Genomic DNA, 13,254 nt, shown 5'->3' on the forward strand with positions numbered 1-13,254 from the left:
TTTTGAACTTCAGTGGATGAAGCATTATTTCCCTCATACTCTCACAATAATATATCATGTTAACTATCTTTTTCCATTTTGAAGTTTTTTTAAATTTTTTTTGTTGTTGTTTGTAACCATGCCCTACGTGTAATCGTTATCTTGTTCCAACAATTGAAAATAAGTTTACGGTTGCGTACCGTATAAAAATGGGTTTAAAGGGTTATTTTTGATGATAGAGGTCAAGTTTACATATGACTCATAAATTCATTTTTTTCTCAGTTTTATACCGAAGTTAATGAATATATCTCCTGAACCTAATTTGAAAAAAACGTTGGAGCTTAAATTGCGTAAGTTTTCAGGGAATTCCATAAATGATTATTTTTTATCCATATCGTCAAAACAAAAGGAACTGCGAAGCAATATCAGTGGAAAATTTCACCTATACTGTTTTAGGTTGATTATATATTCAGAAAAGTATGGAACGCTAAATATTGAAAAAAATTGCCTTATCTGATTAATTTTTACAGTTCAAAATAGACAGATGACTACTGGTTGTGTTGTTCCACCCCAAGTGATAAAAATCTCTCGAATCAAATGGCTTTTATCAACCTTTCAAGAATGAGGCTCAACGAAATTGGAGATAGATCTGCTTCAGTTTTTGACGTAGAATTGAATCAGTTTCTTGTTCAAACCCCAAAAAGTCGTAAACTTCAGGCATTTTACCCAATCAAATGAAGGATGGATAGATTTGGGTAAAAAGTTTCAATCAAATTTTTCGAGGTCCGCGTTTAATTTGCTGGCCAAAATTTGTTTTTTTTTTCAGAAGTTTGCCAATAAGAAATGTTTTTGCGACACAGGAAGTAACAGGTTGTTAACCGGAGCATCCCAAATCAAATATTCAAATATCGGGACTGGAACAACCTAAGAATGGAATTACTCGAGGTGAATTATTTTTCTGCATCTATTGGTGAAACAAGACAAATTATAATCATTAAAAATTTTATACAGATCAAAAGAACAATGACGCGACCAGCGAAACGATCTTTGAAGGTAAATTGACGCGACTTAGTAAATGGAGAATCAGATCATTCAATAATGACCATTCGTCTTTTTCTAATGTTATAAAACATAACTTGATTGAGAGTTTGGATCTACTTAACAATCGACCCCCACCCCCTCCCGCCTCTATGGTATCTACTAAAGAACTTCAACCCCAATAAATAAATACAGTAAATTATTGTCAGTGGATTCCGCAGCCAAATGTTCCTTCTGGCACTGGATTCTACAAGCATATTTTTTACAATTGCAATATATATCGGACGCTTTTTCTCAACACCTGATTTATATAAAGAGTAATAAACGTATCCCCTTCAACTTTGGAAGTTTCTCTTTATTTAGAAGTAAGAAGACAAATTATATCAGCAAGTGAGACAATTTAAACATCTCAATTTTTCACAAAAGAGAATCAAAATTCCCCTTTTATTGCCCCCTTTTTCGCTCATGAGAGAAGTTCGAAGTTCTTTCCTGGTTAGCTTCCCCTATGAGACAGATGTTCTAATTGCTGAGGGGGGGGGGGGGCTCAATTATAATTGAATGTTTATACTGACCGTCTCTAAGTTTCAAAAACGCTCAGTTGCAATTGAATCAAAAGGGTTCATAACTGCTTTTCGAAGCAGTAAAAACCACTCTTTATCGATTATAACAGATAAATTTCATTTTAGTTTCAATCTTTTTTTTTAATGTCGGGGGGTTGGTGTTAGGGGGATATGGTAGACTTTCTGGATCTGAAAAGCACGAACATGCAATGTCAGATCTTCCCCATCATTTTTGAATAGAACAAACCATTTTTGGTGGCTGAGAGTTGGATGTAGGTTGGGGGGAAGACATGGTCGGGAGACGTTGTGGGAGGAGGTAAGTGGGGGGGGGGGGGGGCATCGCCGAACATGAGGATGAGCGTGTTAGATCGGATTCGAGTTTTGCAGATTCACAATGCAGGTTAGCAATTCAATATTCAGGTTAGCAGACTGATCAATATTCACGGGTTTTTGGAAAAAAAAAAACAATTGATTATCTTGAATACGAAAATGGATCATGAGCAATTTAGATAGTTTTTTAAAAAAATTTGCTATTAGAAAAAAAATCAATTACAACGGACTCCATATTCATTATATGGAATTAAACAACAAAAATCCATTATAATCTATTTTTACCAATGAAAATTCCCCGTGGGAACCTTATTACCGTCTCATCTGACTATGATTGATTAAAAATGGGTTATAATGTGTCCATCATTCTCCGAGCAATAAAATTATCAATTGTTTACAATATAATTTCGATTTTTTGAAAGAATTATAATCCACTTTAATTGAATATAATGGATTATTATCCAAGTTTTTTTAATCTTTTTTTTTAATGAACTGTTTTCTTTTGTTTTTTATTTTAATTTTTATTTAGCATAGGCGTGTGGGAGGACGTGTTGGAGGACGTGTGGGAGTTCATTTTGGTTCAGGTTTTATAGAGAGCTGCATAATGTTAAGTAAACAATTCAGATCTACAGAACTTGGTTTTCATGGTTTTTATAAAGAAACATTCGATTATACTGAAATTAAAATGCATTATAATTAAATTTGATGGTGCATAATGGATTTTTGTTTTCAAAAAAAAGGAAGAATTATAACTGACTGAAAATCCATTACGTCTACTGAATTTGCCACACAAATCTCTTATCGCGACAACACTATTATCAACAAAATCCGATTACAATCAATTTTTACCAAAAAACTTCCGTGTGGGAAGCCTCATACTTCGTTGCATTTCAAATTTGACTATAGATTTTGACAATAGATTTCTCACAATAGATTTTTCTTCAAATCAAAGAAAAGATCTCTTAGACAGTTTAGTATTGTGGTATAATAGTTAATAATTGTAATACAATGCTTGAAAACCTGCAAAATTATCCTGCAATGCTTGCAAATTTGAGGAAATCTGAGAAACGGTTTTTTCTATGTTGCTCTCAAAAAAAGTGTAACTTTTTTTGCTGACTTCCAGAAACTTATCAAAGAACTAGCGAGAACTATAAGTATTTAAAAAAAAAATTTTGTAGCGAGAAAAGTTCTGGCCTGTGAACTAAATTTGATCGGGTCTAGGGCAAACATCCGAAATTAAAATCATCCTAACTTCATAATCATATTCGAACGCAAGACATAACTCAATTAACCGATTCCAACTTAGCAGCCCGCAATGGAGTTCCATGAATAAAAATTGATTATAATTGAGTTTCCTTGTCCTTGGGTGGTATGTGGGTTCAGGTGGGGAGTTGTTCAGGCGGGGGGTGTTTAGGTGGGGGGGGGGGGTTCAGTGGGGGGAGAGGAGCAAAGGGACAAACTTTAGGGGGATTGAAGGGGAGCGAAGGGGGAAATATTAGGTTTTGAAATGGATTAGGCCAGGCCGTACACTCGCTTTGCAAATTTTCCGCATCACTCACTTGATAAATGCTGAAATTCTTGCAAAATTTTGCACGACGCGAGAAACAAAAAAAAATAAAGTGGAAAAAAATCCATTTTAATGTGATTTCCTACTTATTATAAAATCCGTTATAATGGATTCAAAAATTATTATAATGCTTTTTGTTTTGGCGAGAAAAAATGGATTTAAATCCATTTTTAGTCCAATTTTGTTGTCTGAACGTAACACGGGAATCGATTATATTTACAACATTATAGACCACGAAAATCCATTATAATCAATTTCTTTTCATTTTTCTTAAATGCGGGAGACTTTCAGTTTAGGGTCGTCGCTGGGTCGTCTCTATGTGCGCGTCGCCAATTGGCGGACAAGCGTTACTCTAATTTTCATTAGGGTAACGCTTGTCATCTTTCGGGAAGCTCGCCACACGTTGGAGCAACTAAGGCAGTCACTATTAACTCGGCCAATGCAGTTTCTAGGCGAAATCAGAGTTTTCCCTAAAATGGCAAAGGACTGCGCTTGTAAAACTCTTTTTGGATGCTTTTACACTTTTTATTGGATACTTTTTGAACACTTTTTATTTTTAGGTTATCTGACATATCGGGTGTTTGCAGTTTTAAATTTGCAGTTTTTTGGACTTTAATTGATTTTGAGACTTTAATATTCCACAGCTAGAAAAAATGTCTTCAAAAACGAATAATTTTGATGAATTTGAGGAATTAGGGGAAACGGAATCTTTATGTGGCTGTCAAAGATAACTTACTAAAGTCTGCCGAATTCCTGAAATTTATATTAGTCCTTCAATACTTTCAAAATTCTTATACGGTACTTCAGACAGATGCTATTGTAATTAAATGGAGAAGCTTGTTCCCGCACCGAGCGCCCATGGATCATAGTCAATTATTTTGTCATAATATGAGCAGCATCTATAAAATGACAAAATAATCGATTATAATCCATTAAAAAAGGATTATAACCCTAATATTTTTTTGTCAGTATAATCCATTATAATCGAAAATAATCCATTAAAAATGGATTATATTCCTACTATTCTTTATGCCAGTAAAATTTATTATAACCGATTTAAATCGATTATAATGGATTTTTTCGAGCGGTTGTTCATGAAGTTTACAATTTTCTACAAAATTATCTCACTTCCTGTTTAGTGCAGTTGCTACGTATTACGTTTCCCCCCCGACCCCCCCCCCCCAGCTTATACCCCCCAGTTTACCGTAACCCTTTAGTTGGGGAGCGGGGGGGGGGTGTAAAAAGCGTGGGGATGACGTTGAGACAAGGCATTTAGAAAAAGACATGGCATAAATTCTGCAAATTTTTTTCAAAACTTGCAATTTTTTGCAAAAATAATCGAATTTAGTTCTAAAAATGAAATGGATTATAATGAATTTTTATTTCAAAATCATCAATTATAATGGATTATCTTGGCAAAAATAATGGCTTAAAATCGATTATAATGGATTATTTTTGTTATAATGGCAACATAATCGATTTCGTGGTCTGAATTGTACTTCTGTAATGGATTATAATGGATTATTTTTGTCTGGGGAATCAATTATAATCGATTAGAATCCATGGGCGCTCGGTGCGGGTTAGTGTACTTGTGTTGAATTCTCAGTATAATTATTGCCGTTTCGAAGAGAAATCAGTCATCGCTATTTTAGAAAAGCAGGCTCTGACGAGGATCACTTTTTTATCGATGGTCATGTCTGAAACATCAGTGAATCAGCGCCGATTTTTAAATATTTTAGAATAGTGCAGAAAAAATGAAAAATCTAAAAATTCTACGGGGATTGAATCTACAAAAAACTTCTAGCTCTCAAGTTACACGCGTATTCTCTGCATAGCCTCAAAAAAATCACTGAGGTAAAAATGGAGTGCGGCAGTTTTCAAGTGATGATTCATGATTCAGAATTGAAATACCGTATCATGAGATACTGCTGATTCAGGGATGATCCTCGATGCTAGAAAAATTTATATTCTGTCCTTAACTTGAATTTTAAATCATGAGTTTGTCCAAGAGTACAGGTGGCTTTTTCACTTGTCGAACCTGGCAGCGAAAATTACTCCTAGACGTTTCAGTTAAAATCACTCAAAAATCTGCAAAAAATACCTCTTCCTTGGCAGGAGAAAATGTGAAAATTAATCTTCAAAGTTAACGCACTCAAACTCAATTTTTCTGCAAACGCAAAAGAAAAAGTTTGGAATTAATCTGTTAAGTCTAATTTTCGGATTTATTTTAGTTCAAATCTTCGAATGCTTAAGAACTTAATACATAATTTTTTTCATCGATTTTAAACAATACTAATCCCTTTTTGATGATCGATCATAAACTTGCAAATAATTTTGAAGCGCGAAGTACTAAAGTAACTTTTACGCGATTATCTAATTCAAAAATAAGCCGGTTATCATCCAAAAAAGGATAGCCGGTTACTGTGCAATTAGCACAATTTGTTCGACCATAGTTTTTGTTTGTCTCTGCGTGGTGAGATAAAAATGTCTAAAAGAAAGAAAAATTTGAGCTCAAAATTGTTCAACAGCTATAAAAGATAAGCAGTTTATAAAAACAATTTAAGAAATTGAATGAAAAAAAAATAAAATCAAAACGAAATTTCAAAAATTTCTAAATTTTTTTGCAAGTTTTAATTTTTTTTTGAAAGTTCTGATTCCATAAAGGTACTGATGAAGGTTTCTGATAAAAGTTTCTTATTCCATAAAGTAAAACTAAATTTACGGCTTAAATTATGCTACTGCAAGCTTTAAAACCACCACGCTCGCTCGCTTGACTCGCTCAAAATTAAACGAGAAATCAAAAATTTCAAACCGATTTTCTTCAAAACCCGGGGCAAATTTTTTGATAGTTTTTAATGTCGTTCGAATTGCGATTAAATAGGCCTGATTGTGATATATCACTCATTTCATTCTGATGATTATTTGTGGTGGCTGATTTTGCGTGGAAAACAAAACAAAAAAAAGAAACACACTAAAACACACCCGAAAACAAAGTTCCTCCCCGTTTTTCAAATGGTCGAAACCAAGACTCTCTTAATGTGGCGTTACAGTGCCATTGCATTTAGTGTGTGTGTGTGTGTGAGGAAACTTGTGACTAAGAATACGATTTTCCCGGCCATAACTGTTTATAGTGTATGAATACGTGTGTTTTTTACTAGCTAAAACAGAAGCAGGGTGAAAAAAATTGATTTTACAGCTCTTTTAAGTTATTATGTGCGGATTACATTATTATAGTTGACTAACCCGATTGAAGTTTATCATCATCACATCTCGGTTATGATAGCTAAAGACGTTGTCTTCAGTGTTCGGTTAAAAATCTATTTCCACTGATGTTAATGTCATGGTCACAGACGTCCTAAAAGCAAGTTTATGGCCAGTAATCTGATGAATTTATGTGCTGAAAAAATAAACAGGTTATTTTGGAGCTTGATGGACCAAATCAAATTGAAAAAGGTAGATGGTGGTGTGAATATTTGTCACTTACTATAGATTATTAATCATGTTTTCCAAGAAAAAATCAAAATATTTAAGCTTGGTGAGGTTGTTTGGTTTTTTTATTCAGTCAAATTTCGGCGGTCAAAATAAAAAGTCTTAACAAAAATTTTCATGCCCGATTGAAGATATCGACTTCCTAAAAAAAATATTTTACATCAGATCATTTTTTGCAAAGTTTTGGGAGATTGAAAATTGCCGGTTTGGCCATGCACTGAACTAATTTATGCTCACTTTGAAGCTTTTGATCATAATCCAGAAAATGTAACGCGAATTATTTATGCATGGCAAATTATCGCGCACAACAAAATCATTCCAAATTGAATTCAGCTAGGTACTAATTTTCTCTATCAAAGAGGCGACTCAATTTCTTTGATAATGATCTTTCAGAATTTAAAGTTTTTCAATATTTTTCCACAAAAAAGCTTTCGAAATGGATAAAGGGGCAGTCGAATCAATCAAGGCTTTGCTCTGATATACGAGCAGTCTTTGTGGCTAATTTTGTTGTTTTGAACAAGAGTATCAATTGGCAAAAAAAAACGTTCACTAATTGAAAGAAGAGTATCATTTTTGCAGCGTTCAACCAATTCTCACACAAAGTTGAAAAATTTGAATATGAAATTTTGTGCTTTTTATACTCTAGGATTTGTAATTCGAAATGTTTGTTTTGCTGCTAAAAATCAGATGTGTAAAAAGACCAAAAATATTTTCTCGAGTAAAACCCGCGTACAGCTAATATTGTTTCTTCTTCGGTTCAGAACTCAAAGAAACTATCAGGTCAAACTTTGATTTATATAACCAAGTGAATCTGCAATTAATGTTCATTTAAACAACCTTGAATTTCAGCAAGTGTCCTTGCATTGGAAGAAAAATTATCATAACCCAGCTCTATGTGAGATTCTGACCATATCAAGTTGATGAATGGGTTGCTGAAAATTGTGGTAACACTGAAAAAAGGGGAGATCTCTTGCCGGGTGAGAATCGACAGGTCTCTTGCACCAGGAATGAGGCTTCCTTTAGAGTAAACTAGCAAACTGTCAGGAACAGGAGGTAAAATTTCCTAAAAACAGGAGTTTTCTTATTTGAAAATCAGTTACGTTAAATGAAAGACAAATACGATTTTGAGATCAACCGCTTCTAGAATGTGAAAGTTTTCGAGACTTTGAAGTTGTGATTTAGAAAAATTTACAAGCTATAAAACAAAAATTTCAGATATAATTTTTTGTTCCGACTTTCGATACGAAAGTAACGGAATATTTGTACTCGGGGTGGGTTTTTTTTTTCTTCAGACAAATTTCGACTTTTTAACTAGCCGTTTTTGACGGAACTTTTTTTTACATCAATCATTCAAAAGGTATTGTTGTCCTATCATTCGAAAGGTATTGTAGAGCTCAAATTTGAAAAGATATTTCACCTGTGATCATTTTTCGTAAAGTTACGGGGGTTTAAAGATTGCCATTTTGGCCAATTTGGGACAATTAACGCGCGATATATTTCGCGCTATTAACGCGTAAGCAGAGAGTTAATCCGTCTTAGAAATTGTTCCAAATTGGTTAAAAGAAGCTTATGTGCCATAATTGGTTTGTTACAAGGAGCGAAATCTAACCTTTTGTACTTTATGCGGCGTGTGGGGGGATGATTTTCATTAAAAAACTTCAAATTTTAGAAAATTTCTTTTTTTTTAATTTTGTTATATTTCATTGAATTTTTAAATGTTATCACTGCTCCATAAACCTTAAAAGGCAGTCGGAACATTCATGGCTTCGCCCTGATACGAGCAGTCTTGTTTTACTTTGAAAAGCATTCATCTCGCCATATTCGAGTAATAAAAAACAAAGATTTTTTATGGACTTTATGCCGAGGGCTCGCATAGTTCAATATCCAAAAAAGTATTAACTTTTTTAGCAGGTTTTAGCGTACATTTAGAGCAAATGAAACAGCCTTGAGAGATTGGCCTCAGCGGGGAAAAAAATCAAATTCAAGTTCAAATTGTTCTTCATTAGCTTTTGTTTTATATTTTACGTTCTGAGTAGTTCACTTCTTCCTAAAGATGCCATTTTTCATGATTAAACAAATATCCGTTTGAAGTAACTTCATTAATGTCTTGCTCTAAGATTAATTTGCCGCAGATTAGAAACAATGAGCTCATTTATTAGCTAAAATGATACTATAGTTGTAGCCATTTTATCCACAAGATATTACACTTAAAAGAACAGTCTAGTGTTCCATTTTTCAGATAAAACTTTTATGTTTTTTCAGCAGTCTGTTTTTTGAACCAAATTAAAAACATCAAAATTATAGAAAATGCATAAAAATAACGGTTGTGCGAAACCAAAACCTAACATTGCACATAATTTATTCCATTTTTTTTCAAATTGCTCAATGTATACAGCTCTAATTTAATTTTTCCGGACAAAAAAATTAAAAATTGCAATTTAAAACGCGCTTTTGTCAGATTGAGTTTCATTTGTGTGAAAAAAGATGCAGGTAAAACTTGCTTAGAAACTCTACAAACTGAATATAGTGCAATTTGTTTTATGAAATTTCAGCTAGAAATATTAGCCGAAAACCGATAGTTTAACTATCATAGTTTCGTTGGCTTTTTTAGTCAACCAAAATTTACGTTAAAACTAGAGAATCAGGTAGGTTTTTAAATAAAAAAGGTATTTTGAATAGTAAAAATGGCGCATCTTGGCTATTTGATATCTCCCTTAAATATTGTTTGGTTAATTAAGAGGTTCAGTTTGATAACAATATTTCAGCTACTGATCCAGCACTTATGACTTAACTTTTGATTGACTAAAAAACGCCAAAAACGATCGGTTTTGGGCTAAAACTTTGAGTCCAAATTTGCCAAACATATTGTACCATAATAATTCTGGTAATTTTCTAGCAAATTTTTTCATTTTTTTTTTGTCTAAAAGCAAGGCAGTAAGAGAAAAACGCGTTTTATTAATAAAATTTATATGGTTGAAATTGTTATTAATAAAATTTATCCCTTAAATCGTATGGTTGAAATTGTTCAACCTCATTAGACTTAATATATCCAGAAAATTGGCTTTTTTGAGAGTAAAACTCGAGTTTGAGGTTGAATTTTTCCACTAGCCCGGGTTGACTTCCATTGACCAAAAATGCTAATCATACAATTCCATAAATTAAGTCTATGAAAAAATACTAATCATACAAATTTCATACATTTTGCCAAAATGGTGTTGTCGAATCTTCAAAAAACTTTTCTCTTGTTTTGGCATAAAATTCAGTGTATTGTACTACATAAAAAAGAAAAAGTTTTTGTCAAAAAAATGCTAATCATACAATTTCCATATATGGAAAATGTATGACTAGCATTTTTTTGATGGCGACGACAAAGTATTTTTGAAATTGCCCCCAAAACATTTTTGTATTTTTGTCAACCGGAAATTGACTTTCGTACTCAAACAAACATTTTTAGAAAAAAAAATTTGCATGCAAAATTTAAATTTTGGTGTGTATAACGTAGTCCTGGATATACTAGTAATGGATTTTTTTTCCTTTTCTCTTCATAGCTTTTTCAAACACGCTTAAAACTCCTTTTTTGTATGCCATGTTTTTCTATGCCTTGATCAATGTCTGGTAATTTAAAAATTCAAATTTTAGAAATAATCATTATGAAAATTTTTGCCAAAATTTAAAAGTTCGTTATTTTCGTTATATTATTTGTGTGAGACAGAATTAAAACATTTCAGGCTGTTTCCAATGCATTTGAATGCGAGCGGACCAAAACTTTGGGTACTACGTTTGAGTAACCAAGGTTTATTTGATTTGTAATCGGTTACGAACACAACCAAAAAGTTTTAAGAAAATAAAATGTTAAAAATCAATGTTTTTGGTTTATGGAAAAATGCTTGTCATAAAGTTTCCATTTATGAAGAAATACTAGTCATAGATCTTTCATGCTATTTTCTGTACTTATGGAATTGCATGAAAAGTGTATGATTAGCACTTTTCGATATATGAAAACTGTATGACTAGCATTTTTAGTCAACGCGGGAGTGTTGTAGCGTTATATTCAGTCTTCGTTTCATCTTTTCAGAGCAATTAATTGGCTCCGGAATGAACACAAAAAAATTATTTAAACTAATTTACGGTTAATTTAAAAAAAATCATATAAATCAATTTTACCGATTCACTAGTTTCAACTTTCTGAGTTTTTACCAAAAGAGCTATGGATATTTTTGCCTCCTGCTATGTAAGTACCCAAATTGGAATTTCTCGAGGATTACTTTTTCTTCCAAGAAAAATGATGATTTAATTTATTTTCCATAAATTTTGCGAAATTGCCTTAGCCAGAGTTTTTTGGTTATAAGCAGTACATATTCAATATAAAACCAATTAGAAAAAAAGTTTGAACTCAAGGTTGTTTAACCAGTTTGCTTGCCACTGCCCGGGTTGACCAAAAATGCTAGTCATACAAATTTCATTTTTGGAAAAAAGCTACAATGCTACTCATACATTTTTCGAGCAACTTCATAAGTACAAAAATTATATGAAAGGTTTTTGATTTGTGATTTTTTTCTGATATGGAAGTTGTATGACTAGCTTTTTCCCATTAAAAAAATTTTCTCAAAGTTATTGTATGGAAGTTGTATGACTAGCTTTTTCCCATTAAAAAAAATTTTCTCAAAGTTATTGGGATGTTTTCATGACTGAACACAAATGACCAAAACCATAGTTTACTCAAAACTAGAGTCAGCAAAGTTTTGTTAGTTTTTCTTTCACAATGTATTGGAAACGACCTGAATTGTATAAGAGTTTTCTTACATAAATCATATAATGAAAGCATCAAACTTTTAAAATTCGGCAAAAACTTTCAAAGAGGATCATTTCTAAATTTGAATTTTCAAAATATCAGACATTGATCAAGTCATACTTAAGCGAACCATGCAAAAAAAATTTGAGTTTTTGAAGTTTTTGAAAAATGGATCCAGAGAAACGGAAAAAAAACATTCAACTATAATTCTGCTGTCTTATTCTTCATTGGTCCTTGATTTGCCTTGATTTATAATTTTCAATTTTATTTTCAATAAAAAATTGATCATAACGACAACAAAATCGTGCTTTGAATTTTACATCTTTAACTATTTATAATGGCGAATATTTTTTAAAAAGTCATAATAATTGATGATTATCCTTAAAATTTGAGAGTGCTGGCACCATCTGAGTAATAGTTGTGACAAGGTGAAAAAAAGCAGCCAGTGAAAAAGTAAATAAAACCCTATTGTGAAAATGAAATTTTGTTTTCGAAAATTGATTTAAGAACCAAGTTTTCTATTTTTTATCAAACGAGGAATCAAGAAGGAAAAAATTTATTAACAAAAACTGAGATCTTATTAATCGAGCATCGCTGCGAGCAAGCTCGAAGTTTCTGTTGTTCTTTGTTTTCAAAATGTAGCTGAGAGGCGATTTGTTTCTTACACACGTTCGATTTGGCAATATGTTTTCATATGCAGACAAGGACAATTGACAAAAATAGAAAAGAAAAAGATCAATTTTTAGGATAAAAAGGATGTTGTTTCTTTATGCAAACAAGAAATATTGACAAAAGCGAAAAAGAAAGAATACAATTTCTGGAAAGAATTATAGTTGACTCTATGAGGTGAAATATAATTGCCCTCTAGAAATAGTTTTAGACTTTTAAATGAAACTGTTACATAATTTTTGTTCTGAACCTTGAAAATGGGGAAGATCTTTGTATCCGGGTGTGTTTTAGTGTTTTTTCCACAAATAATCAGGTACCACAAATAATTATAGGAACGTGCCAAAGGATATAACAGTTTTAAGCCCTCTCAGTTGTGATTCGAATGACATTTAAAAATTTACAACGTAATTGATCAGCGTCGAGAAAAATTGGTATGAAACTCTTGATTTGGAATCTAATTTCAGATCAAATTCCAATATTTGTTCTTAAATTTAGAAAATTTTATGGACACTCTTAAATCAAATTTAAAATGTTGAGATTTTTTAAAACAAAATATGAAAGAATATTTTCAGCTTATTTGCGTTAATTGACTCTTTTCCATCTGTGAATTTTATGGACACTTTTATGGACACTTTATAGAAAATTTCATGGAAACTTTTAAATCAAAATTAAAATGTTGAGATTTTTTAAAACAAAATATGAAAGAATTTTTTCAGCTTATTTGCGTTAATTGACTCTTTTCCATCTGTCTTTTCCAAGGCTATGATTTTGTTTTCCACCAAAACACAACTATCAAGTACTATGAGTATCAAGTACCATAAATATCAAGT

Source organism: Symsagittifera roscoffensis, chromosome 5, assembly GCF_963678635.1.
Source record: "Symsagittifera roscoffensis chromosome 5, txSymRosc1.1, whole genome shotgun sequence".
Classification (NCBI taxonomy): Eukaryota; Metazoa; Xenacoelomorpha; order Acoela; family Convolutidae; genus Symsagittifera; species Symsagittifera roscoffensis.